At 51.9% G+C, this 27,840-nt stretch overlaps 1 long non-coding RNA gene across 6 annotated transcripts; it reads left to right on the forward strand.

Moving 5' to 3' along the window:
* Positions 1-621: 621 nt before the first annotated feature.
* Positions 622-26,842, forward strand: LOC105068934 (uncharacterized). 6 transcript variants are annotated; one of them, XR_006724852.2, is made up of 4 exons: positions 622-1,074; positions 22,535-22,710; positions 23,592-23,665; positions 26,613-26,842. It is a non-coding gene; the product is annotated as an uncharacterized LOC105068934 (long non-coding RNA). The 6 variants fall into 6 exon arrangements; XR_006724851.2 differs by having other exon boundaries at positions 623-1,074; positions 22,551-22,710; XR_835270.3 differs by lacking the exon at positions 622-1,074 and adding an exon at positions 21,409-22,311 and having other exon boundaries at positions 22,551-22,710.
* Positions 26,843-27,840: the final 998 nt, after the last annotated feature.

Consider the following 27,840-nt stretch of genomic DNA (forward strand, 5'->3'; position numbering starts at 1 on the left):
GGCCTTCCTGCCAGAGCCTGGAGGGGACTGTCAGGAGCTTTGGGGGACATAGTTAAGGGAAGTGGGCAGAGTTAACTGTATCTGACATTTTCTGAGGACCTTCTACCTGTGAATCTGCTCTTACAATCTATAATGTTTCTCATTTACATAGGGCTTTATAGTTTCAAAAGATCTGCCACTTAACACTACCTCATATCAACCATTCTTGTTATCCCTGCTTAGTCCCTTTCAGCCACTAACTTTAAAACTCAGCCTTTCGGGGAATAAATATTTATCAATATTGCTCTCTAATATTCCCTCCGCTCCGAGGCCCAAACTACAGGCCTCAGGAACACAGGCAAGGAAGTGCTTTGGTCCATTCTAGGTCTGTGGTCCGGTACCAGAGGTGCTTAGTTATAAAGTAAAAGAGGTTTGTCATGTGACTGTTATTTGCATAATGTATCTCTGCATCTCCATTCACTTAGTATCCAAATGCCTACACAACTGCCAGCCAAGTTTCTGGCTCCACAGGCAGCATCTTATTCTTTGAAAGCCTCAGAGTGAAAACAATTGATTTGTGCATTGGACAAACTTGTCTGAAACCTAATCCAAAATTAACCTGTTTTGTCTTCCAATCTTCTGGATTAGTTAACAGCGTCCTGAATACACTGAGTGGAGGGCAGAGGGAGTAGGGTTTTGTTTTCCTCAGTCTGAGAAAGCTCATTCTTGCTCTCTCTGTAAGCATGTCTTATCAACATTTCGATGACCTGGAACGGGGCTGAGGGTCAGGCAGGGAGCCCAGCAACCCTAGGATCCTTGTGTGTTTCTTTTGGTTTTAAGTTGCTGTCTTGTTGGTGGAGGAAGGTCAGTAGGGGTGGAGACCAGGCTCTGTGAAGTTGGAACAAGTATGGGCAGAGCCATGGGGCTTGGCGTCCTTCCCTTCTGTCTTACTTGCTCAGTGCTCTGGAGAGAATTTGCTACCACCTTCAATTAGCAAACCAATCTGCCCTGGACACTGCCTCAAGAAAACACCAGCTCTGCAAACAGTTCATTGCAAAGAGGGGTGTGGGATGCAGTGGTGAGTGGAGACTGCTGGTAAGTAGTAGAAAAGATTTTCTCGTAATCAGAAATCTCAGTTATGGCAGGGGCTGGGCTTTCTCAGGCATTCATGGTCATGGAGATGTCCACCTGTCAGAAATCCTGCAGTACTTGTTCTTGGGCTGGGTGAGGGGTCAACCGATGACCCCTGTGAACCTCTTAACTCCAAGAGCCTGCGATTTTGAAATATGTTAGTGATCCTAGGCAGCGTTCAGTGAATGGCTCAAACTCTATAGGGATTCCATTCATCGATTATGTATTGAGTGCGTACTTTGTACTTCTGCTCTGCTAGATGCTGTGGGAGATTCAGAGATGTGATTGGTGGGCTTTAAGATCTTTGCAAAGGCCACTAGCGCTCAGAGCAATCTGAGGCAGGAAGGGTTCCAGGCCAGAGTGAGAGGTCCTGTCCCCCATTACTCCTCAATCAAAGCCCAGAGTTCAACATCCTCTTACACTATTGTCCTGTCATTTATTACTTCCCAGGATACTGTAGTGAAAGATTTCCAGGGCTTTTGATCTGGAGGAGAGGGAGGGGCAGAAAAGAGAACCCATATTAATCCAGAGAGAGTGCTGAGGGATGAGGCCAGGTCTGGCAGGGTGAAATCTGGGTAAAGATAGAGGCTGCCCTGTCAGGATATGCGGAGACAAGGACAGGGACAGGAATGAGAACTGGGAGGAAAATGAGGTGGAAATGAATGGGCCCTGTAGGAGGAGGTAATGAGGTGAATCAGAAAAATCTGTCATTGAGATCCACGAAGAGACTGAGATGTTTCATCTCTCGGTCTTTTAAAAAGATGAGACTTGTCAGTTAGAGGGCCTGGATTTATGAAGAGAGATCTGTTTTGTTGGCTCTTACCAGGAGCCTGGGGATGGAGCAGGTGGGGGCTTGCCATGACTGCTCAGAAAGACGGTGATATCCCAGCATTTGGGCAGCCTGGGCAGATTTGGGAATCCGCTCTGGGGCCCATCTTTCTATTCCTATCTTTGGCAAGAGGAGTCCTGCTAAGCCCCAAGAATGCCTGCCTTGGCCAGTGCTCAGCACCCCACCCCCTCCCATCGGCAGCCTCCTCAGGAAGAAGGCAGGCACCTGTAAGCCAGGGAGAGTGGTGGGTTGGGGGTGGAGGGAGTTCCTGCAGAATGGTGAATGTCTGGGGAAAGGGAAGGGTCCCTCACAAACATTCTGATTTGCTTCTCTGTTCAGGGAAGCAATCTGGGAGTCAGTTTAATTAGAGTCCTTGGCATCCTTGGGGATGGAAACCCTTGCTTTGTTGGTTTACATTTGTGTGAATAGCCTCCCCTCTACCACTGCCGTGGATATTCTCAGTCTTATGCCCAGAATGTCCTTCAGGAGGTCCTGTCTTGTAGTTCTAGAAGGACCTGGTTGTGCGATTTGAAGGGCCTTGGTGGGGGGAAGGGGGGACAGTCTCATGCCCCAGCCATGACTCCTACTAGCCTACAGCTCTGTTGGGATGTCGGTCTGGTCTGGAGCATCATCTTCAGTTCTGACTGAAATGCTGATGCTGCCTCTGTGGGAGTGATGCTGCCCTGGATCCCAGTCTGCTGTAGGGAGCAGACAGACAGGCACAGGAGGCCATCCATCACGGACCAGGAACCTGAAGGAATGGGATCTAGGACCAGGGAATTTTGCTGGGGTTAGGGACAAATCAAGGGAGAAAAAAATTCCAAACACCAGAGCTAGGGTTCAGAGCCATTTTCGCTGTCTTCGCTCCATCCCTGTGAGCAGAAGGACTCTGAAACTGAGCCCAGATCTGGCTGCAGGCTCAAGGTGTTCAACCACCTCTAAACTCCAGGGCCTGTGGACCTGTGACTGTGGCCTGGGTCATCTCAGAACCTCTCTGGGGTAGGAGGATGCTGGTGTGGAATTTCATCCTACTCTGAATTTGAGAACAGGAAGGCTGCTGCTGGGAATTTTGCTCTTGTCTGCATTCAGATCATCGCAGGGTTCTTTGCTTTGAAGAATGAACGGAAGCCAGGGGCTCAGTTTGACAAGGGCTCTGCAGGGAAATTGCGGGATGCCGTTGTGGGCTGCAGGAAGCTTTTCTCCTGCCCAGATGATGGATGTGATGGGCTTCTGTGAAGAAGGCAGCCAAATGCTAGTTCTAGTTTTAGCTTTTGGTAGTGGGGGTCAACTGGAAAGCTCTGGTACGTATTTTATGCAGACCAGAGGAGGGCCAGAGGCACCTCGCCTGAACTCAAGGTTGCTAGTGCCGTAGACTTCTGGGCAGCAGCCCTGGGAGTTCTGTCTGCAAAGGGCAAGGCTGAAGAAGGGAGGGGCTGAGTTGGAAGCTGAAAGACATGAGGTAGGGGATGGACACTTTAGCCTCAGAGGAACTGACCTTGAGGCTGGTACACCGGGCAGAGTGACCAAGAGTGAGCCCTTTGCCCCTGCGCTTCAAGTGTCGAGAGCTGAGCTGTTGATCTGTAACCCAGGCAACTCAGATCAGCTATTCTCCGGTGCTCCGAGGTCTTTGGGGCCCATTTCTATATTGACTGATTGGTTTTATCTGCCTTCTTGGCTAGATGTTCAAGAGCTAACTGGGCTTAAAGGACTAAAAGAGGCTTGGCTTCACTTTCAGAATTAAATCCAAATGCTTCAGTATTAGGTACTTGAGTATTTGTGATTTGTCCCCTGCCTACCCTTTTCGCCTCATCTTTTGCCACACTATCCCGCATATACAGCACCATCTAGTCACATGGAATTATTTACCATTTTCCAGAGCATGGCATACTCTCATTCCTCTCTGCCTTTGTCCATGCTGTTCCCTCTCCCTGGAGCACACCCTTCCCTTCCCCAACTCCAGAGATGCCTGGCCTTTCAAAGAGCTTGTATCTCATCTGTTCCAGAGAGCTTTTCCTGATGCCCCCCATCCCTCCCCAGTCTGGAGTAAGAAGCCCCTTCTCTGTGCTCCAGAGAAGTGTGTGCATACCAGTTACCATGTTAGATTGTGGAGTGTTGTGGTGTGTTGCTCTGTATCTCCCTGACAAGAAAACAATTTCTTCTGGGGTTTCCAGTGCTCAGCACAGAACCTGATACACAGTCAGCATTTGTTTGTTTTTTCTGTTGCTGATTGCCTGTGTCCCTGGTGCCTTTCTCCCTTTCCCACTAAAATTTAAGCTTTATAAGAGCAAGGATCTTGCCTTCCTTGTTCACTGCTAATCCCCAGTGTCCAGTACATAGTAGGCCTGCAGTAAATATTTGTTGAATGAATGGATGAGAATCATGGACTGTGATTCACATTTTGGCTCTTTCCCTGAGTGCCGGGGTGACCATGTGTGAGTTACTCAGAGTATCTAGGATGGCATGGCGGGACATATGGTGGACCAGAGCACTGCCCTTAGGCACCACTTCAGGCCTTCACTGCCTGGGATCTTATTCCTGCCTCTGCTGCTGTGGCCAGTTCCATGCAGAATTCCCAGCCTTATGCATATGGAGCTCAGACACACAGAGGATTTCATAGCCCATGGGACAACTCTTGGCTTTTCTCCTTTCTTCCACTGGATGATCCTGAGATACATGGCCCGATAGTACTGGTCAACCAGGCAATCCTTATGGACAGTGTCATAGTATATTCCTGACATACTGTGCTCTCTCCTACCCTGTTTCTGCCTCCGTGGGGCCCCATTCTCAAATACACTGCTCACATATAATCAGGTTCTGCTCTTGGGGGAGCTTGGGTGAAGACAACCAGGTTCCGCTCCTGGCTGTGCCACGTACTAGCTTTGTGTTGGGACCAAACCACTTAACCTCTGAGCTTCTGTTGCCTCAGCTGAGACGTGGGTGTCAGAATCCACACAAGGCTTGTAGTGTTGGATACTATACTACATGTGAGAGTGTCTGCTTCAGTCTGCGCACATATCAGGCACTCACTAAAGGTTCTTTTCTCATCCTCCTGCCTGTGTTTGTAAAAAGGCAGGTCTGGGAAGCCTGCTTGGCCCCTTAAGAGGTGAGGCCCTGGGAAGAAATGTTGCTGAGTGTGATTCCTTCTCGGGAGAGGGGGAAGGCCAGGCCAGAGGAGCAAAGGGTGACGAGGCCCATGACTCAGGCATCTGGTAACCGTATCATTCTTCTTTGGAGCATTCTGTAAACATTGGTCAATGGAGTCTTGCAACATGCCTGACAGGTGGGAGACGGGAAGAGGCGAGGGTGTGGAGGCCGGGAGGGGCCAAGCAGTTCGCGCATGGGGCCGGGGCCTGGCTGGCGCGTCTGAGGTGATCCTCTGGCACAAGCCCGAGGCCACATGTGTGAAGCAGTGACTTCTCAAGTTCTCTTTCCGCCCCCCACATGCCTTCCTACCAACCCCACACCCTCTCCCTGATGACATCCTATTGCTGAAAAGAAGAATCTCAGCTTTTTTTGTCCTTCCTCTCTGTCCCCACCCCATGCTTTCCTCCGAAAATAGCTTGAGTCCCAAAGCAATGAAAACTCACTTCTGGCCCTACCCTAGGTGATGAGAGACAGTTTGGGGGGCAGGAAATCTGCCTGGTTGCCCCTTAAATTACACACTGCATGCCCCCTCAGCCTGCAGGTGAGGCAGGTCCTGGGCACATTTAGCCCCTTGGCTACTGGGAAGTTCTTTGGGAAGTGACTCAGGAGGGCTGGGTCAGCTTTCTTGGCCTTTAGTCTTTCCCTCTTTGAGCGGTAGGGCCTCTGTTTCTCACCCTCCCTGGCGGTCTTATTCTCTGAGCAGCCATGCTCACTGATGTGCAGAGGAATTGTCTTTCTCCTCCCAGGCCTCCTGACCCTCAGAGACCCTGGGCGGGGGGGTGGGTGGGAAGGGAGGTTGGGGCCAGGGTGAAGGTCTGGATGATACCCACTCTGCAGAGGTGGCCCTGTCTCCCAGAATTACCCCCTCCACCTCCCAAGGGACGAGATTCCCATTCTCCCAGAAATCTGGCAAACATCTGGCTCTGGCTTAGCCCTCTAGAGGAGCCTGGGGGGCGGGGGGAGCAAAAGAAGACAGTGGCGCCTGGGGCTGCACTGCCCCCGCCTCCTCGCTGTCCCTGCCATTTGGGCCCCACTCCCACCTGGCCAGCGGCTCCTGCTCTCTGAGCTCCTTACTGTGCCCCACTTTGCGGTCAGGTGTGCTTAGAGACCTGTGGCTCAGCTCACTCTGCACCACCCCCACCATGAGTCACCAGGGAGCCAAAGTTCAGGGAACTTTCTCTGGAGGGAGCCACTGAGAGTGGAGGGGGAAGGGAGAGTGATAGCAGAGAGAATCATCAACTAAGTTGCCAAGGCCTTTCATCGCTAGGCTCCCAATTCCCAAATGGCTACACTAATCCCAGCATGAGCATCTAAATTGTCACACCTGTGTACAGCACTTGTCTGTGCTGAATTCCAATGTAGGTGGCTGGTCCTCAGTCCAGCCCCATCCCAGCCCCAGCCCTCCTTTTCATACTCTCTGATCTTCCCCAAACTCCAGTCCCGCGGAGTGACCATAGATGGTACAAGTCGTGGCCTTCATAGTGGTTCTCAAAGTGTGGTTTCTCGGCCAGCAGCACTGGCCTCGCTTATGGACTTGAAACGCACCCCAGGCGCACCCCAGACCTACTGAATCAGAAAATCTTGGGATGGGGCTCATAGTAGGCCTGCAGTAAATATTTGTTGAATGGATGGATGAGAATCATGGACTGTGATTCACATTTTGGCTCTTTCCCTGAGTGCCGGGGTGACCATGTGAACTTATCCACAGCCATCCCGCCGCCCGCCTTGTGATTCTATTATCCTCTGAAGTTTGAGAACCACTGCCTATCACATTGTCTGCAAGAGTGTGAGCAAAGAATCCCTTGTCCAGAGCAGGGAGGCCAAGGCAGGAGCCGGCTTCCTGGTGAACGCCCTACAGTTCGCAGGCGCTGGCGTTCCCCACCCACTGACAGCAACCCCAGAGGCATCCACAAGTGCTGAGCGGGCACTTCTCCCTGACATCTCTCCCACTGGGGGAGGGAACCAACAGAGGGGTAGAAACGTTCTTCCCTCAGGACCTGGAGAAGCTGGGAGAGGAGCCAAGGAACAAGGCAAAGTGGCTTCTCCTTGAGGATGACATTCAGGGAGCAGTGACTTGTGTGAGAAAGCACGTTAGCTCAGAATTAAAATGGTTCCGACTGAGTGTCTGGAAGGGGCCCCTGTGACTAGCATTTGGCAACTCCGGTTAGTTGGTGGCAATGCCTCATTTATGGAGGCAGAGAGCATAGTGGAAGGAGCACTGGATAAAGAGTCAGGAAACATAAACTCTTCTTCCCACTTTTAATACATCTTTGTTGTGACTCAGGGCAACTCTTTTTGGCCTCAGTTTCCCATCCTAGACAATGAGAGTAATATTACCAACTTCATTTAGCTGAAAACAATGCTTTGAGGATAGGCTAAGAAAGATCTTTGTAAAATTTTTTGGAAAAAGTTCAGGGTGTTTAGTATCAAACCCTACAATGCTAGGGTTTTTTTTTTTAATCTCTCTGTGATCTGAACCCAAAGTATAAGCAGAATTAACGGGTAGTTTGGTGTGTTGGAAAGAACAATGGTCAGGAAGCTTGGGCTACAGTTTCAATTTTGCTATTAACCAGCAGTGTGACTATGGGTCAGCCATTTTCTCTCTCTGGGCCTCAGTTTTCTCATCTGTAAAATGGGGATATTAGATTAGCTTCTATCTAATGTCATGCCCAAATTTAACAGTCTAAGATCCAGGACTTTGATTACTTGGTCCTCATAGTCTGGATCTAGGTAGGCTTCATGGGGTTCTCCCTTTCATAGAGGGAGAGAAACCAAAGAAACAAGGTGGGCCACATCCGGATGTCACTGCTAGAGCCAGGGTTCCAGACCCAGGGCACAGAGGATTCAGACAGAAGGCAGAGTGGGGAAGTCTTTCTGGAAGGGTGACATGTCATTCTAGAGAGACAATTTGCTGAAAGCCTGGGTATTTTCTTTCTCCCATGAAGGTTAGGCCAGCAGCTCACAAACAAGGGAGTTCCCGAGAGAGAAGCAAGTGGGCTGGCTTTATAGACTTCTATCCTCCTTCCTCATTGGCTTCCTGACATTGGATGGAATGTTCTTTTATTCTTCCCTACTGCTGCTGATAAAGCTGGAGACACAGAGACCAGAAGGGGCAGGAGGGAGGCCGGAGGGGGAGGCATCACCTCCTCAAATCCACATCTATTCTTTATCCTTAGTCTGGCCTTGAGTGGGCCACTCAGGAAAGAGGGTAGAAAGGAAAAAGAGAGCCCAGCATCCCTTTAGCAAGACCAGCCCCCCGGCATCCCAAACATCACCTCTGGTTCTCTTGGCCCTGGATACTCCCTGCCCCCACCCAGGCCAGGGGTGTGCCCTGAGCCTCACTCCCACCCTTCCTCTTGCTGCTTTGGGGGCCACTCACAGCTTTGGGGAGCAGCCTAAGTGGCAGAACCGGTGTCAGAGTGCCTTGGGGCTCTCTGAGGCTGTAGCTTCTACTCCTGGGAACTCCCTGAAACGATTTCTACTCCCTTAGTCAGCACAGGGCGGGAAGGCTGAGGGCCTGGGAAAGGCCAATGGTGTGAGCTTCTGTGGCAATTGCTCCTCGGTAAACACAGTAATAGCAGGTCTGGGATTATGGTTGTTACCCCTGATAATTATCAGCTGCAGTGCATTCCCTCCTAGGTGGGCCATGCCAAGCTCATCACCGTGCAGGGGGCTGTGGAGGAAGCTCTGGATTTCCCAGATCTCGTCCTGTGGTTGCTAGGCAACTGGGAGTCTGTGCTGGGAAGTGGCTGGTGGGGGGATCTCATTTAGGGAAGTCTCCCCAGGCCTCCCAGATCTCTGAAATCTAAACTGATTGTTCTCCAGGTGGAAACCTTGGATGACTACCTACTCACCTGGGAGGGTAAGAGGCTGGTCACTGAATGAGAGACCCAGCCAGCTCAGGGGAACGTGGGGGAGGGGAGGCTGGTCTGGGAGCCACCCTTTTGCTGAAATGCTGTTGAGGGTGTGGGGCTGGGTTCACATGCCTTACTGCTGTAGCTAGTTGGGATGAGAAGCAGCTCTGGGGTGACTGCCTTGTGCTGGCCAGAGAGGTCTAAGAGGTGACTCAGCGGGAGAGAAGATGAAGAGGGGGAGGAAGGCGGGTGTGAGGCAGCCGGCTTGTTTTTAGTGGCAAGCCCCCGTGGGTGTGTTAAGGAGCAGGCTCTAGTGACATCTGCCCCACTCCAGTGCTCCACAGACCAGTGTTTGAGGCCATAGGGGAGGAGAATACACTTGGAGCTGCCTTGATTTCTTGCTAAAGGTGATGTAATTTGGGGGCTGGTGTACAGAACTTTCACTATAAAGGACCTAATGTGTCGTTGTCTCTGGCCTGACTTAGGAATCTACTCCTGGGACCCTCAGCATCACAGGCTGGGGCGGGTGCAGAGTTGGGAAGGAGGAGGAGAAAGCAGCAGGGGCTATTGGCCTGTTAACCTTGGCCCAGCATAAAGGACATTTTCCTGTTGAATTTTGAGGAATGCATCTCACTCTGCTTACCTGTTGGAAGCCCCTGGCTCAGAAGCAGAAACAAATTACAAAGGAATTAAAATTCAACAAACCTTCCTTGACTGCGTACTCAGATGGGCACATTGCTAGGTGCCAGGAGGAAACAGGGACCTCCCCTCAAGGAGCTCACAGTCTAGCCAGGGGCCTGCATACTGCAACTAGAGGTCATTTTTTCTTCCTGGGAAAGCCTTCCTGTAGAGCCTCCTACAGTAGCCAGAGGCTTGGGCTTTGTCCTAAGGTGGAGGTAATAAAAACCTGTTTATCTTCCCAGAGCAAGATGTGCCTCAGGGCAAATGCATGACAGTTCACCTGAGTCAGGCGGGGGAGTGCCTCTTGTCTCTGGAATCCCGTTGGGGCAGGGAGGCTGTGGGGGAGCAAGAAGAAGTGAGGCACCTCCCTGGCATGGGAGCTGAGGAGGTGGATGCAAAGAGCTCCCTTCTCAGCAGCTAGTCTCCTGGCAACTCTGACCACAGTCCTCTCCACATAGCCAGACCTGCCCTAGGAGACCATGATGAGCATGTGTGGTAAAGGTATTCAAACTGCACCCCAATGTTCATAGCAGCACTATTTACAATAGCCAACACATGGAAGCAACTTAATGTCCATCATCAAATGAATAGATAAAGATGTGGAATACACACACACACACACACATATATACACACTGGAATATTACTCAGCCATAAAAAAGAATGAAATAATGCCATTTGCAGCAACATCATTGGACCTAGAGATGATGACACTAAGTGAAGTAAGGCAGAAAGAGAAAGACAAATATCACATGATATCACTTACATGTAGAATCTAAAAAAATGAGACGAATTTATTTACAAAACAGAAATAGACTCACCAACATAGAAAACAAACTTATGGTTACCAAAGGGGAAAGGAGGGGAGGGATAAATTAGGAGATTGAGATTAGCAGATACAAACTACTATATATAAAATAGATAAACCACAAAGTTCTATGGTATAGCACAGGGAACTAGATTCAATATCTTGTAATAACCTATAATGAAAAAGAATATGTGTGTGTGTGTGTGTGTGTGTGTGTATATATATATATATATATATATATATATATATATATATATAAAACTGATCGCTATGCTGTACACCAGAAACTAACACAACATTGTAAATCAACTATGCTTCAAGACAAAAAGAAAAAGAAGAAATAAAGGTATTCAAACAAAGAAACATCAATGGTCACCATCACCTTCAGGTTCAACAAATATTCATGGCATTTCCACTAGGAGCCAGTTAGGGGATTTGGCGCTTTCCCATGGCTATCTTGTGTGGTCAGCATTCTCTCAATAATTCTAAGAAGTAGGTATCAGCCCCATTTTACAGATGAGAACACAAAACCTGGGAATCCTAAGAGTACTCACCAGACTTGGTGAACTCGGGGCCGCTTGCCAAGTTCTGTAGGACACCACCTAGATGTCCTTCAAGTATTTCAAACTCATTTTATTCAAAACCAAGTTCACTATTATTGTCCCCTCCTGTGTTCCCTGCCCAAGTAAATGGCCGTTGGTCTAGCCGCCTGAAATGTGGAAGCTATCCTAGAGACTTCCCTTTCTCTCATCCCTACTTTCTGGATTTGCTTTCCTTACCATCTAAACATGTTTTGAATCCACTTCCTCTTTTTCATTCCTGGGCTACTGTCCTAATCCAGACTCTAATAATTTATCAGCTTGGTCATTACAGTGCTTCTGCCTGGAGCCTTCCCTGCCCTTTCCCATCCAGCCTTCTGCTGGAGAGTGCCTCGCTGTGGCTTTCAGGACAAACGCAAACCAGTTATTTTGAATAAAAGATCATTTTGGACTGGACCTTGGTCACTTGTAGTGCCACGTCCCTCTCCAGGTCCCCAGGCTTGGGACCTGTTTGCAGTTCCCTCAGGGTGCCAGATGCTCCCCCGTCCTGCAGGTCTTCTCCCGCTGGCCTTTTTTTCTGTTCTGCCTGTTGTCTCAGCTCACTGCCCCTACTCCCGTTTATGTCTTCTGACCTAGCCCAAGCTTCCTCCCTTTAGGTTAGCATTTCCAGATGCCCCGGGTGGAGATGGCTGCCCCTACTTTGTGCCCCTGTTCCCAGAATGGAGCTTGGGTCTCTGCTGACCAGAAGCAGAATTCTCTGGTACTTGAACACTGTGGTGGTTATCTGACAAGTAAACACCCTTAGAAAATAGTGTTTTAAGTTGGAGAGACATTGAAACATACCAACTATAAAAAGAAATTTTATAAAGCTATCAGGATGTATCACAGAGTCATTATTCAAAGGAAAAGAGTTCGAGTTTGCGGAGGCCTCCTGGCGATGGTGCGGGTCCTTTGTATACGTTGTCACCTAGTCAGCAGGGCTGGGACTGGGGCGCAGACAGCCTAGCTGGTACACCCAACAGTTACTCAGCAGCTACCTGCCAAGCCTGGGGTTCAAATCCAGGCAACCACCCTGCTCCTTCCCCTGCCTCCTTTGGCCTCTCCTGTTTAGAGGTGGGTTTTCAGTGTGGGGGTTGTCTTTTGGCCATTTGGGGGCCTATCAGGATTGTCACAAGGGACGGGGTACGGGATGGGGACCAGGGATGAGAGGACCAGCGATACCTGAGGCCCCACAGCTCACCCTCCTGATTTTTCTCCTGTGTGCTCAGCACACCTCACTGCGTCTCCCCGGAAGCACAATTCCTGCAGTAGGATGGTCACAGGTGGCCCAAAGGCTGAGGTCACCGTGACTCATATGTCAGCATCAAGCATGTAGTTGCGCATAATCAACAAAGGCAGAAGCAGAAACAGAGCTGGGAGCCCTGGGGGAGCGGTCTGCCCACCCACCTCTGCCTCTTCGCTCTAACAGAGTGGCTGGTGCCAGCTGGTGCTCAGCACAGGATGGCTGCGTGAATGAAGGAATGATGGGGTGAGGTCTGGAGTTCTACATCTGTCAGGAAGGAGAAGGAAGTGCTTTCCCCCTCTCTTGGGTGTCTGCCCCTCAGGTGGGGACATGTCTGCTGCAAGCCACCCCAGTGCTCCCACTACTCTCCCCTTCTTCCCCCTCCCTCCCTCACCTCTCTTTTCTAGTCTCATCACCCGACCTGGGCGATTACCGTATTACTGTACTTTTGCAGGCTTCAGGGAATGATTCTCCTCAAGAATGATTCCTTCAGCCTTTATCCACCAGACAATCACTGCGTTCCCCACTGCACTCCACCAGTTTGAGGCTCTGCAGAAGGAAAAAGGGTGATGATATGTGCCCAACCTTCTGGAGCGCGTCTGGGTCTGGTGGGGAGCCAGACAGTCAGCAGGCAGTGGAATTTGATTGGAAGTGAGAGTAGTGAGGGTCATCCAAGAAGACTTGGATGGATGGGGTTCAGGGAGGGCTTCTTGGTGGAGGTGACATCTGAACTGAGCCAGGAGCAGTTGCACGACTCTGGGAGTGAGAACCCCCTTAAATTTTGTGCCCTAAGCATCTACTTTGCTTCACTTTAGTCCCAGCCCCAGCCCTGAGGCTGGGCAGGAGTTGGGAGGAAAGGGGAAGATAGTGATGGTAAGTAAAGCATCTTGCAGGTAAAGGAAGCCCATAGCACAGGGCAGAGCTCTGAGGTGAGAGCCCCCAGATCCCTCACTGCCAGCGCTCTGGAGCGGGCGGGGTATGAGTGCGAAAGTTGCTGGTGCCTGTACATGGTGGATCATGCCCAAGAGCCAGATCACTATCCCCCTCCCAGTGTTACCACTGGTCTTGTTGGGGAGAGAAGGTGGTTCAGGGTGGCATGGAATCAAGTGTCCTGGGCAGTGCAATAACTGACACTTACCTAGTGCTTACCCTGTGCCCTTCACCCACATGTCCATTTCACAGATGGAGAAACTGAGGCACAGAGAGGTTGAGTAACTTGTTCAAGGTCGTACAGGCAGAACCTGGATTCAAACTCAGGCAGACTAGAGCCTGTGCATCTAACCATTCACCATTCTTCCCTTCCTAGTGATGCCTCTGAACAAGGGGAGAAAGTAAATACCCCTTGGGTTATTTATAAGACTGCTACAGGTCTTATATTAAAAATTCACACGCATCTTGTATCTGCTACAAAATAAAATCCCTATATGTTTAATCAAAATAATGTCTCCCACCAAATAATCAAGTAAAATCGATGCTCCAGAGAGATGTGCCACGTTGATCCCAAGGCACTGAGTGTCCCCAGGGACACAGCCTGCAGTGGGAGAGGTACCGCCAGCACAAGTTTCAGAGCAGGAAGAGTGTGGCCCCAGCTGCAGGAGCTGGTCAAGGAGGAACTCAAGCATTTCACAGCGGAGCTGTGCTGCTTCCCGCCCTCCACCTCTCACCCTGCCTACGCTGGCTACTGTGAAGTCGGGGGACATGCTCGGATTTCCCCAGGTGATCTTCACTGCGAAGGTCATCTGGAAACTGGTACTCTCACTTCGTGGTCACTGGGCTATCTTGTGTACGACTGCTGTTCCTCCCCCTCCTCCTTCTCTTACTCCCCTTCCTCCCCCTCCCTCACCCTCCTCTCCCCCTCCCTCACCATCCACTTCCTCCTCCTCCTCCTCTCCCTCCTCCCCTTCCTTCTCCTCTTCCTCATCCTCCCCTCCCCCTCCCTCACCATCACCTCCTCCCCCTCCTCCTCCCCCTCCTCCTCCCCCTCCTCTTCTCCCTCCTTCCTCTTCTTTTTTCTTCTCTTCTGGAGGAAGAGGCCTCTCTGAAGGTCACATGAGCCCCCACACGTGAGCACAAGCCCTGGGGAGCCCTTCCATTCCAGTCACTTGGTTCTTTCTCTTTCCTTCCAATTCCTCTCTTTCTGGAAGTTTTCGTGTTTGCTCCTGTTGAGCCACTGCAGAAACCCCCTTGTGTGGCCTTAAAATACCACAGCAACCTGAACAAACCCAACATTTTGATTCTCCTTTCTTTACCCTCCCAATTGCCAAATAGCTCTCCCTCCTTGGCCAAGCAATCGACTGCCTTCTTTACGTTCCAGACCTGATGGGCTTTCTCGCGTGGCTGACTGTGAGGCCCTGCCGGGCCGTTCCTGTACTGCAGGGGAAACTGCCCCAGCTTCCCTCTACTCTGACGGCCTGCCAGCTGCCCATCACCTCTGAGGTCCCCTGAGCCTTCATCTGCTCGCTTAGCGGATACTTACTGAGACCTCCTATTGTTCAGGTGCTGTTCCAGGCCGAGGGACACATGGGAAACATGACAAAGTCACCTCGTGAAGCTCACGCTGAGGGAGGGATTGGGCAGTAGAGATGACAAAAACAAAACAACAACAACAAAAAACAAACAAAAACAAACAAAACACCTCCAAACCAACCCATGAAGTATGTAAATCATATACTTAGAAATAGTTATGAGTGCTGTGAAGAAACCAAAATAGGGTAATATACAGTGCGACAGGAGGGGAGGAGAAGAAACAGCAAGTGCAAAGCCCCCAGGACAGGGGAAAGCTTGAGGAATGGAAAGGGGGCTGGCACGCTGGCTGGAAGGTAGCAGCTGAGGGGAAGGAGGTGTAGGTGAGCAGGGCAGGGAGGCGGGGCCCGGTCCCTCAGGGTCTTACACGCCACCACCAGGAGATAGATTTTGTTTCTATCTCCATACAGTGAGAAAGTGACTTGATCACTTCTTGAAAAAGACCACTCTGACTCTGACTGTTGTGGAAAACGGATGTTAGGGACAAAGAACGGGAACAAGTTGACCGTGGGAGGCTGTTACAGTGACCCAGGTGAGCTGGTGGACTCGGCAGCAAAGGGGGCAAAAACAATACATTCACGATAGACTGCACTGGGGTAGAAGATGCTCTAACGTGGGTCAGAAGTCCTGGAATTGAATCTTGAGCCCACCATCCACCAGCTGCAGGTGCCTGTGTAACTGACCCTTGTCTATACATCCCGGGGAATGGCCCCGCCTCCCCTTTTCTCAGGTCGGGGGCGGAGAAGGCGAACAGGCCCATCGTGGTGCCCGTGTGACAGGGCTCCCCCTGGGAATGAATGCTGGATATTGGGTCAGGACACTCTGGAGAGGGAGCTCAGTGTCCCTGGGATTTCCGAGAACCCACTTCTCCTCTGTTAAAAGGGTAAAGGACAGGTTATCAGCCAGGCTGTGGGGAGTGGGCCCACCCTCAAGGTGAGCCAGAGCTAAGTCAGAGCTGACTCAGCGAAGGGGGTATCTGGGGACAGTCGCCTTTCACAGTGGGGAAGAGGGTTTTGGGCAGGAGCTAGGAGAAGCCCAGAACTGGCAGCGGGGAGTGGCCCGAGGGCTGATGGTGGCTGGAGAGGGCAGAAGGGCTGGGACCTGGGGGCGAGCCTGTCACCATCCAGAGGGGGCAGCTGGTAAGGGTGGCTCTGGACATATGTGCTTTGGTGGCTGAGGGAAGGCAGGCCAGCGAACACTTTGATGGACTGACAGAAACTCTGAGCAGGGCTGGGTTTTGACCTTTCATGGGTGGAGTAGGGCAGTTCTGAGCCCTTTCCATGGAAGTTCTGAGAGCAGAGGTCCCACCCCTGGAAATCACCTATCTCACACTGGCTTGTGGTCACGACTGCCTGCAGCCTTGTGGGAGCTGGCTGACCCTGGGGTGGGTGCACAGACTTTTATTAAGGCAGGAATCAAAGGTCAGGGTAACATGAACAGTATTCATGAGCTTCGCCCCTTTCTCTTTAGCCTTCTGGAGTCTGGACTCCGGACCCTCGGATTTCTGAAGGGAAGTGAAAGGGAGCTGAGATCACCTGTTTACCTACAGTATGCCTGGCACCAGGCCATACAATATTCATGACGCACTGGTGAAGTAAACATCACCTCTGTGTGATTTATACCAGGAAACTGAGGCTCCAAGGGATAAAAGTACCTTTTCCTAAAGTCACATGACTGGTAACAGACCATCCCCCACCCCCCACCGGCCGAGGCAGCCTCGCCCACAGCTCCTGCTCCTCCATGACTGTCTCCCGGAGAGGGGGTGCATCAGAACCTACAGAGGTGGGGTCCTGCAATCTTGATTTTTAAAAAGCCCCTCACATGCTTGCCCTGGCCAGCCAAGATTGGAAACTTCCACCCCTGCACTGTTTGGCTTTCCTGAAGGAATTTAGTGCAGCAGTTGGAGCAAAAAGAGAGAGTAGGTACCCACCTTTGGAACCTTACCTTTGCAAGATTTACAGACTCTTAACTGGAGAAGAAACTTTGAGCTGTGTTAACTGGCTTTCTGGCTGTGATGCTTGGAATGACTCATTGAAATTGTCTGAGCCTCAGTTTCCTTGTCTGTAAAATGGGGAGCCCAGGACTTACCTTGCAGGACTACTGAAGGATTGGGGATATTACAGTAATGACTTAGCTTAATGCCTGGCTCAGCTCACCACTGGATAAATGGTAGCCATGAACACTATTTGCTGCATCGTCAGACTTTTTGGGGGGGTTATTGGGAGGGACAGGGAGCTCCTCTGTGGCCCACTCACCCACCGCCAAGGCCCCTCCTTGGCACAGCCTGTTCATAGGAAGAGCAGGCTGCCGGGTGGGCTTCCTCTTCCTGGGAAAGCCTGGTGTCCTCACAGACCACTGAGCTCTGGTCCTGGGTGCTGAGGCTCAGACACGTGGGGACGCTCTCTGCTTTTCAGCCAGTGAGCCTGCCCCGCTTCCCGGGCTGGCCCGGGGGCAGGCTGGGCAGGGGGAGCTGGCAGGGGGAGCTGGCCTCGCGCTGAGGAGGCTGGCCCTGCGCCCTGCTCCTCTCCCAGCTGGGCGACCAGGCCGGGCAGCAGCTTGGACTAGCTCGAAGGCCCAGCAGGGGCCTCGGTGGGGCAGCAGCCTCCCCGAGCCCCTCTGCTAGCACCAGGCCATCTGGTGCCTCCGTCCCCTTTTGTGTGCCAGGGTAGGGGGGAGTGGAGAGGGGGAGGCAACAGGGAGGAGACAGATTTCTCTGGCCAGCTTTCTTCAGAACTGAAGAGAAAGGCGCTGGGTGGAGTAGAGATGGAAAGGAGTGTAGGCTCAGGCCTCGAGGACAGAGGGAGACTGAAGCCTGCCAGGGGGTGGGGGGCAGGGAAGAAAGCACAGAAGGAATGGGTGCTCCTGGGCTCTTGGTGGGAAGGGAAAAGGGGAAGAGAGAGCAGGAAAGACAAAGCTGTGTGGAGAGGAAGACCTGAGCGGGGTGGAAGTGGGAATGAAAGCAGAAAAGAGTGAAGGCCTGAGTAGGAAAAGGAATACGAAGTGTCTCCAACTCCAACATGTGAAGCTGTGTATTTATGTTCTGGGAAAGAGGAAGTAAGAGCGTGTGGGCTGTAGGTGCAGGGAGGGGGTGGTGAGAGAGCAGGCTGGTTTCCGGTCACAGCAGCCCGGGGTCCAGCCCAGCCCTGCCCAGCAGCTGTGAAGCTTGGGTCCCAGTCAGAGCTGCCACCACCCGCAGACTTTCGGGAAGGAGCGTGGTGGTCGGTTTCTAGGGCTGGGGAGAAAAGCCGCGTTGACAGGTACGCGCTTTGAGGTGGTGCACTTGGGGAGTAGAAGTGGGCATTCCTGAGGCTGTTAGCGAAGTGACTTTAAAGAATTTCACATGTGGGGGTTTATAGTGGCTCTGAGGGAACTGTCCCCTGTCATGTGGCAGAATATCCCTCCTCCCCCAGGCAGGCCCCCAGGCAGCAGGGCAGACACAAAATAACAACAGTGAGTCTGCTGCTTTGTGCTTCTCTGGTTGGTGTTCCTTTGGGTTCACGCTCTGTACTCGGTGACTTCACGAAGGCCATACAGAATGATCTATTTTCTCTGCTGGGGACAATACAAACTGGCCCTGGGTTGGAAGCATTGCTCCCCCTGGCACCTTTCCCGTCAGACTCCGTGCCTGGAGCCCTCTCAGAATTCCGTTCTCGCATCCCTTCCTGGGTTCCTTCCAGGCAGCGCTGCCTCCCCCAGCCCTGGACCCTGAGATGTGACCTCTTTCTCTCCCAGAAATATGTTCTGTCATCTGCGTGAGGCCCTAACAGCATCTGTCTCCCCGTCCCATTTGGAAAGTGGGACTAATCACCATCACCTTCCTTGAAGCGGGAAGTCTACACGGAGCTAATTCATGAGTGAGGCACCAGGAGAGCATATTAGGCAGCGACAAAGCTAAGTGTGATTGATTTCGTGCAAACAGGTCCATTTAGCATCAACCAACATGTGATGGGTTTTTTCTCCCCATTAAAGTCACTTGAAGATCACCAGTTGGCAGCTCTGGAAGCACTTTGCAGCTCTGGGGGTGGTGGGGGTACCCCAAGTGGATGTGCATGTCGTGGAGCTGGCCCTGTGGGTGCAGTGCGGGGCTGTGAGGAGCAGGGTGGGAGCACACACAGGGAAGCTGGTGCACCCCGAGGAAGGCCAGGCTTGGTTGTAGCTTGGAAAGCCCCCAGCCAGGAAGTCACCAGATGTGGCCAATGGACAGCTGAAGGGAGCAGGGCTCGATGGGAGATGCCCATTCACGCGTGTCACGCCGGTCCAGCTGAGCCCCATGAAGAAAGGATAGAAGTGACTTTGCATCCACCACTATTAATTGAGTGCCTAGAATGCACTGTCACAATTAGGCTGTGCTGTCTTTGCAGCAACTCTGAAGGTGTTGCTAAGGGCCTCTCCCTCCATCACTTAGCTAGTAAAGGGCAAGGCCACTGGTCAAGCTGTGGCCGCAGGACAACAGAGGCCGAGTGCCCCCAGTGAGCTGCCCTGCTGCCGGGAAGGAGGGCCTGGAGGGGCTTCATGGAGAGGGCTTTTGAAATGGCCCCAAAGGATGAGCAGGACTTAGACATTTGGGAGGGTGATGCTTCTAGAGTCTAAATGGAGAAGAGAGCAGGCCCCAAAGCACAGGGTGCGTCTGGGGATTTGGGCAGAGTGCCGACTATGGAGAGGCGCTGGAAGGAGAGCCGGCCAGGGAGGCAAGTTCAGGCCGTTCTGTGGTGTCTTAAAGCCACTGCGGAGCTTGTGTTTTCTTCAGTAGAAGGTGGAGTCCCATGAAAGTTTTGATGGGGGCATCACAAGGTCAGGGCTGTCCCTGCAGTGGTCTAAGAGGGGAACTGAGGGGAATAGAGAGCGCCAGGGGCCAAGGTAGGAGGCCTCTGTGTGAGCAGTAGGGAGGCTGCGTCCTCAGGGAGACTCGCGGAGGGGAGAGGAGACGTGTGGGCCAGAGAGTTGTGGGCCTGGGAGGAATAAAAAATGACTGACATGTTGGCTGGGAGGAAGGTGGGGTTATTTATAGAAATGGGGAAGTCACAGAGAGAAGGTGCTTTGAGGGGGTTGGGGAGGGGACGGAAAGGAGATTTGACTTTGAACCTGGTGAGGTCAGTTGCTGGCTGGACTTCCAGGTGGCCGTAGTGAAGAGCCAGAGCTCCCTGAAACCCTAAAGCCTCATCTCGAATGTTCAGCTTCTTAATTCTCCTCCGAGGTGCTGAGCTCCCAGATTGGCCTGACATTTTGTGCCTCCCAGTGGCACCAGAACCTTGACGTCCTGGGAGCTGTGGGGCCTAGTCAGCAGCTGGTGCTGAGGGTCAAAGGCAGTCCAGGTCCCAGATGTGGCCCCTCAGACCCTCAGGGAGGTTACAGAAGGGTGTTCCTGCAAGGCCTGCTCCCTCTGGTTTTCCCAGGGGAGAGCTTGCCCACCCCTCCTCAGGAGCCTGGAGGCTGGCCGCGGGGCGGGGGGCGGCACTTCGGCTCACAGGCCATGGCCAGGACCCTGCCTGGACGAGGGAAGAGACGGCTTCCTCCTGCTCGCTCTACCTCTGCCTGAGCGGGAAAGAAAAGGCGCTGTTGCCCTGACTGACGACTCCTGATTCCTTCTTGGAGCAATTCTTGGAGGGAAAAACCTTCTGAACCCAAATATTGGATTTGGGTTTATCCCAATTCTTAGTGAGAAGGTAGGGCTCTGGGAAGAGGCAAATTATAATATAAATAAGGTTAGTTTGTTCCTTCTTTTCTTTTCATCTAATAAGTACATATCTAGTGTCTACTCTGGGTCAAATAAAAGATAGATAAGCTAAAGACCCCACCCCTGAGGAGCTAAGAGTTGGGGGTACAGATGCACAAATGGGTAAAGACAGCAGAGGAGGGGCCCACGCCCCAGGCTCAGGGGAATCAGGATGTCCTCACAGAGAGAGCGCGTCTCAGCTGAGACAGGAGGTGAGCAGGAAACTGCCCGTGAAGGGGGAAGGGAGGCTGTCCTCTGGAGTGGGCACAGCAGGAGCAGCCCCAGAGAGTCTCATTTCGCAGGTCTGGAGATGGGCCTGGGCACTGGCATTCTAAAACCTCCCCAGGTGATTCTAACCTGCAGTCGGGGCTGAGGGCCACTGACCCACCACCTGGTCTGTCTGCAGACCAGCACGGGAATGCTGTCGCCTCCTCTCCCCAACTGGACTGGATTCTTCCTGCAACCACCGGCCTTCGCTCCCTGCAACCACCGGCCTTCACTCCCTGCAGCCACCAGTCTTCACTCCCATAGGAGAGGAAACACAATTCTCTTTCCTCTGCCTGCCTTGGGTGCATTGCCTGGGGCCCTGCAAATTAGACCGACAAAGACAGGTTAACAAGAGGAAAACAAATGGAAGCTTATTAGGCCTCGTGCATACGCTGGGAACCCTCAGTAGTGAGTAACCCAAAGGGTGCGTATCCCTTGGATTTACATAGCGTTGTAACAAAAGAACAAGGCCTTTGTAGAGAAGTGACAAGACAAAGGGAAAGGGTTGTCAGCTTCCAAAAGTGGCAAACTGTGGGAAGGTAAATATACGGGAAACTTATGGAAGATAAGGGCAGGTTAGTGGACTTTGTGATGGAGATGTCTCTGGCGCCATCTCTGGGTTGATAAGGTCTAGAGGTGTCTATGGTGATTGACTTCTGACCTTCCTGGTAGAAAAGAGAGGTACAAATTTATGTCCTGCTTTTTGGCAAATGAAGGGAGGGCAGAGAGCTTTTCTTGTGTCTTCTTCTCAATTGCTTTCAGCTTAAAATCATCCTTATGCTGAAGTGCTATATTTTGGGGTGGTGTATTTGGGGTGTACACAGCAGGTGCTCAGAGAAGACAAAGCTGAGTCCACTGAGTGTAGCCCAGGCAAAGGTGATAGCAATGGCTTCACTGCTGATGGACACACAACTTAGGCTGCTCTCTTAGTTGTAAAAGAGGAAATTGTGGTTCCCCTAGAAGATGCGAAACTTGTCAAAGGTCACTGTACAGATGGCAGAGTTGGCATTTAAGTCTCCGTTTGGGGAATGCTGCCTCCATGTTGTCTGGCTTCATGTTGCCAAGGGTGGGCTTTTGTAGGGGAGGAACTGGGGAAGCTGCTGCGTTATCCCTGCCTCTCCCCTGTCACCTCAAGTGTCCTTGTGCCCCCAGCTATTTCCTCCCATTTGCCTGATTTTATTAGAGGCAATTTCTCCTTGACTTTCACCGTTGATGGCTCTGAGAGTCCACTGACAATTGCAGAGACTCTCAGGAATGGGCAGGCTTTATCTGCATCCCTGCCAGGAGCCAGTTTCTCCAGGGCCTTACGCTCCTGGCCTGGGAGCCTGGAGGTGGCATTCCTTGCAGGAGGGGGCAGCCAGGGACAGGGAGGAACAGGGCTGCTGGCGGTGTGTTTCTGCCGTGTGTCCCTGGACCTCTGGGTTTGCGTGGCAGCAGCTCAGCCTGAGGCTAAGGGCGAGGGAGACAAGCCTGGGCATGTCTGGTGGGGCAGGCTGGCCAGGAGCCCGACTGCATTAAGACTGCAGAGATCCTTGGGAACCTCCACTGGACCAGAGGCATGGTAAACTCCGCCTGGAAAGAACACCTTAGTCAGGGAGAGGGGAGGGAAGGTCCGCTCTGGGGGAGCAGGGATGGGCACTGATGATGATGATGGTGTGAGGGTGGTGGTAGATAGAGGTGGGTGCCATTTATTGAGCACTTCCTAGAGGCTGGGCACTGTGCTTTGTATTAGGTCATTTCATCCTTAGAAAATACCTTGAAGTGAGGCTTACTCCGGCTTTCAGATTTTACATTTTGCAGATTACGGATGAGGAAAATCATATCTCTAGTCACCAGGGGAGCCCCCATCTGTCTGAGCTCCTGAACACTGTCCTCTCCGGAAACCTCCTCAAGAGCCCTCCTAGAGACATCAAGAAATACTGGAGAGCCTAGGGCAGGTGTGGCTCGGAACCAGCCCAACGTGGGTTCCTCTCGCTCCCCTGTCTCAGACTGGCAGGGTATGGGAAATCATTTATGGGTCTTTAAAAGAGAATTGTTTTCACCCTCGGCTGTGAAATAATATACTTTCTTTAGTCTTTGCTCATAAGGTGGTATGGCCCTCTTTAAAAGACTCTTTTAAAAATGCTTCCTGCTGTGACTCCTCTGGGCCATTCTACTATGAACTGGCACCAATACTAACAGTTTAAACCCTTCTGGGCAAAACTACAGAAGAAGATAAATCCTGGAGTGTCACAGTTGGCCACAAGCTGAGTGTGAGTGAGCAGAAGAGATACGAATTGGTGAGCAAGGCTGATCTGTGGCAGTGTGATGTGCGTTACCCTCCCTCAGGGGAGCAACTTCCTCATGAGTTGTGCTCCCCGGATCTATTTATAGGTCAGTTTCAGGAACTCAAGGCCCCTTCCCTCACAGAATTATTGTTACACAAGTAGGTAAAGTTCTGAAGCTAGCCTAGAAAGGCTCACCTAGAGCTCGAAACCTCCTATATATGATGAAACAACAGGAGAAAGCAATTTTCAGCTGGGATGTGTAGTTAATTTCCACCATTCCTTTGTTATGACCGGGAAATGCCCCCTCGGATGCTTTATGAGGGATGCTTTATGCGCAATGACGTCATGGCCAGAAGCACAGCCTCTTTCAATTTTCAGGTGGTTAGTATCTGATGCGCCTCGGCCTCTTCCTACCCCCATCTCTACTGGATCTTTCTAAAGGCTTTCAGTGCACCCTCAAATCAACTGCATGCGTGTGCGCGTGCGCGCTTGAGCATGTGCCCGCCCACGGGTGTGGCGGGCAGCCTTGCACAGGCGCGGGGCTCTGACGCACGCGTCCCCCTCCTTCCTGCAGGCTGTCTCTGACTTCCAGCGTGAGATGCTGCTGCATGCACGTTCCTGAAGTCCTACAACAACAACGTGACAAAGGTCAGTCCTACCCCCAGTGTAGCGCTCCCTCCAAACTGCATCTCCATCTTTCCTCCATCTTCATTCCCAGCACCCTGGTCCCCGTTTCTCAGAGAGACAAGGGCGATAGCCCTACTTTATTTCCCACTGCCTCCCTTGCCCCAATCCCCGCTTCCGTTTTCCACACAGCAGCCAGAGCGATCTTTGAAAATTGTCATCAGTTCACGTCACCTCCCAGAGCGCAGAGTGAAACCCAGCTCCTGTCCTGACCCTGCGCAGCCTCCCCACCTCCGGCTTCCTTTCTTTTCTCGGCCACCACACACCCCAGGATCGCTGGCAGACACCAGGCTCGCCCCAGGGCTCTGGGCTTACGCTCTGGCTTTCCCCTCCGCCTGCCTCTTCTCATCTGGCAGGTGTCAATATAAACATTAGCCCCCTTCTCAGAGAAGTCTGCCTTGATCCAGTCCTAAAGGGCCTCCTTCTGTGCCCTTACTCGATCCCGTCTACTTCCTGCAAAGAGCGCACGGTCTGTGGTGCTCATTTGCTTACGTGTGTCCATGTACACTGCGTTCCCCTCACCAGAACGTTATTTTGAGAGCCCAGCTTTGTCCAGCCTGTGGGTCACCATCACTGCAGCTCCCGGAACAATGCCTGATTGTAAAGCTGTTCATAAGTGTGTGCTGAATGAATGAATGAATGAATGCATGAATCTAGAGTGCTTCAGAGAGAGCAAATGAAAAAATGTGCCCATAACAGGGAAATTTTACAGAGTGTGAAGGGATTTGGGGAGATGGACGCTGTGTAAACCCACAGAATCCCGCTCACTTGGGACTGGCTCAGCGTCGAGGTTGAGGCAGAGTTGTACGAGGCCTTAGTGGTTGGAAGGCGTCTGCTGGGTTGGGCAAGGAGGAGGTTTAGAAGGGTCAGTGTGGGACTGGAGTGGTGTAGGGGCTGATGCTTCCAGGAGGGTCACGGGGGAGGTACAGTGGCCTCTGGTTAGGACCTTGTTGCATGTCTGCTTATAACAAATCGGGTATATGGTTTACACAAACCACAAGCCCCACTTTCCCATCTGTATTAAGTCGATTAAGAGTGGTATGGCGGGGGTGAAAATAATCACACTTTAATTGGTTTTAAATATGCCAATACCTGCACTGAAAGCACAGTGGTGTGAGCACACCTTTGCGGGGTGTGACCTTTATGCCACAAGGTAGGATGACTGATGAGTAAGGCAGATGCCACATGGATAACTTAGGGATGTGGTTATGAAGAGTCAAGTACAGATCTGGGAGAAGAGAGTTTGGGATGCGTGAAGAATTTGGTGGTGAGGAGAGCAGAATGTGTGAGGATGGAAGGCAAAGGAGGTAAGTTCTTTTAGATGTGTGTCTTGGGCCAGGAGAGAGTAATGGGGTATTATTTTTGAGATATTAGAATAATGGATTTTCAGTCTCAGTAATCCAGATGCTCCTTCCCACCGAGTCAGTGGGTTTGTGGCTTCAGGGGAGATTCACACATCCTAGGATAGAGAAGCCTTGCTCAGCTTTGCATTTTGAATTACAAGAATATGAAACGTCCCTAGGAAGCGAATAATCCATAATCCTGAAAGCCTAGTTGTTGAGAGGGAGGAGGTTTTCTACTTTCCAAGAAGATCCCTTTTCTGGGATCACAGCATATCTAGGGCACAGCGTGGGGATCTAAGCGTAGGGTGATGGGTTAACCTGGGGTGCAGAGAACAGAGGGTTCAACACAAAGGAAGCGCCGGCTGCACAGGAAGGAAGAAAAACCCATCTGGTGCTGGGAGAAGCTTGGAGAAGCTTGGAGTGAGACTCAGAGGGCTGAGGACACAGGGCGAGATGCCGTGTGCCCCCCCGACCCCACCACGGACTCCACGTGGAGTGCGCCAAGTGGTAGAATCAGCCCAGATCGGGGGACAGGAAGTAGGAAGGAGCGGGGCTTACGCCCACTTCACTTCTGGATCCTTGCAGGTTTCTGTACAGGGCAGTCCCGGCGTGGTGGAAGTACTGTTGTGTTGTGTTTCAGCAGACAGAGGCCCTTGGCTCCATAAGCCGTGCATGAGGGGCTTTCCAGAACCTCCCAGATGACCCCTCGGGGTGCATCAGGATGCTGGGAATTAGCAGCGTCACCCCAGTGAGGGGTGACTAGGTCAGCAGGACCTCTTGGTAACCAGAGCTGGGGCCAGAGGGAGGAGTGGATGAGCCCTAGTGGGTCTGTGGTGCCAGGGAGCACAGAGCAGGGGGGCCAAGCAGCAGGGAGATGGCCAGACTGCCCGGGGTACTTGCTGGTCCAGCCTACATGGAGAGAACAGACCATAAGCATCCCAGAGCCAGCTGGACAAGGGGCAGGAGAGGATGTGGCTTCGGGACAGCACATGGGAAAGGCACTTAAGGGTTTTCAATTATGATAAGATCAAAGTGAGTCCCCAGTATGCAATATTCCGACCCGTGAGAAAAATGAAAAGGTTATCTAGTCTGGTCCCAGTCTTTTCTGGGTGGGTCAGCACACTTCTGGAGCATGGTAGTCACGCCGTGTCCCACAGTTAGACTGAACAGACAGAGCAGACCCCTTCCTGGGAGAGTGGTGAGAAACGGCCCCGTGAGAGGAGTTTGCAAGGAACTGAGAACATGTAGTCCAGAGAAAGACAATTCAGAAGTGACTCACTGCTTAGCTCCTCCGTGTTCCCAAGGGCAGCCTTGATGTATGGACACTACAGGGAGAGAGATTCTAGCTCTCAACTCCAAAGAACTATCTAGTGATTCTCAGCTGGCATGGGCTGAATCAGGGCATGATGCCCTTCCTGGAGCTGACCTAACCAAGTAGAAGCCAGGACATCATGTAGAGAGTCAGACACTTGTCTGGGTCATAGGCCTGGACAGCCTTCAGATGTCTTCCAACCTTAAGATGTGGTGGCTTGCTGAATGAAGTTCTAATTTTATCATTTCTGACTCAGAAGTGATTCCTGCTTGGAGTTGGAGTATCTGAGTGGAAGGATCCCAGCTGCTCAGCATCAGACAGACCTGGCTTCCAAGACTGGTTCTGCCGCTCCCTATGTGACCCTGGAGAATTTCCTTCACCTTTCTGAATCTCAGTTTTCTCATCTATAAGATGGCCATACTTACCTGGCAGGGTTTGGTTGGCATTGAGTGAAACAATGTAATAAAAGATGAAAAAAAGATCAAAGCAGATTGTGTGCAGGGGTGTGTGTGTATTAGTGCGAGCAGGGAGAATACAGGACCTTGGCAGTGCTATAAAATTGCATTACTGCCTACCAGCTAATTTTCTTCTTCATAAAACCAGCTTACAGAGCATCAGGTTTAATGACAGATGAAACAGACTCTGATGTGGTGTGATTCTGGCTTGAATCCTCTTAACGGGGAAGGGAAGGGCTGGACATGGGGAGGACAGGGGCACCTGTGACTCTCCTGGGGAAGGGGTGAGAGAAAGTCATCCTCTGAGGACTACGAACAGACACCCTCTGGCCCTGTTCCTGGGTCTCTGGCTACGGATGAGTATGGCTGTGCAGGTGCCCACTGTCCTTTGAGAAAGGAGTGGGCCTGGACAAGACCCCCATGGCTGTCTGTGGTGTGGCACCATCTGTGGCAGCCTTCAGTTGTGACGTGGGCGCAGGGTGTCTTTGAACCTTCCCAAATCAGCTTGCTGCTCTGACTCTCCGCCAGCCCCAATGCCAGCGCCCTCTTTCTTAATCCCTCCTAATTCCTCTGTCACAATGTTTCCCCTTAGAAACAGTTCAGCTTGTTCACAGGAGCTATAAGGGCCAGACAAAGCTAAACGTACTCCCTCTCCCAGGGACACTGCACTTCAACCCCAAACCAGGTGTCACTCTCCACCGGGGGCCCCTCTTCCCTCGCCTGAGAGCACGGGCAGGAGTGGGTACAGCCGGCAGTGCCCAGTGGGTCTTACTGCAGAGCTGCCCGATTCTTGGTGAAGAAACCAAAGCTTTGCCTGGGGGAGGGGAAGCACCCCCACTCTGCCTGGTTGGAGGAAGTGAGTGGGTCCTGCTTCAGGCCCGAAGCTGACTCAGTGGTTCCTGGAAGGTGGTGATGTCACGGTGACATAGCGGTTTCCCTCCGCAGCCAGATCAGTAGGAGAGTGAGTGACGATTCGAGTGTGTCTCACGGGCACCGAGGCTGAGGCTCTCTTCGGAGTGACCAAGTCCT

Source organism: Camelus bactrianus, chromosome 21 (assembly GCF_048773025.1).
Source record: "Camelus bactrianus isolate YW-2024 breed Bactrian camel chromosome 21, ASM4877302v1, whole genome shotgun sequence".
Classification (NCBI taxonomy): Eukaryota; Metazoa; Chordata; class Mammalia; order Artiodactyla; family Camelidae; genus Camelus; species Camelus bactrianus.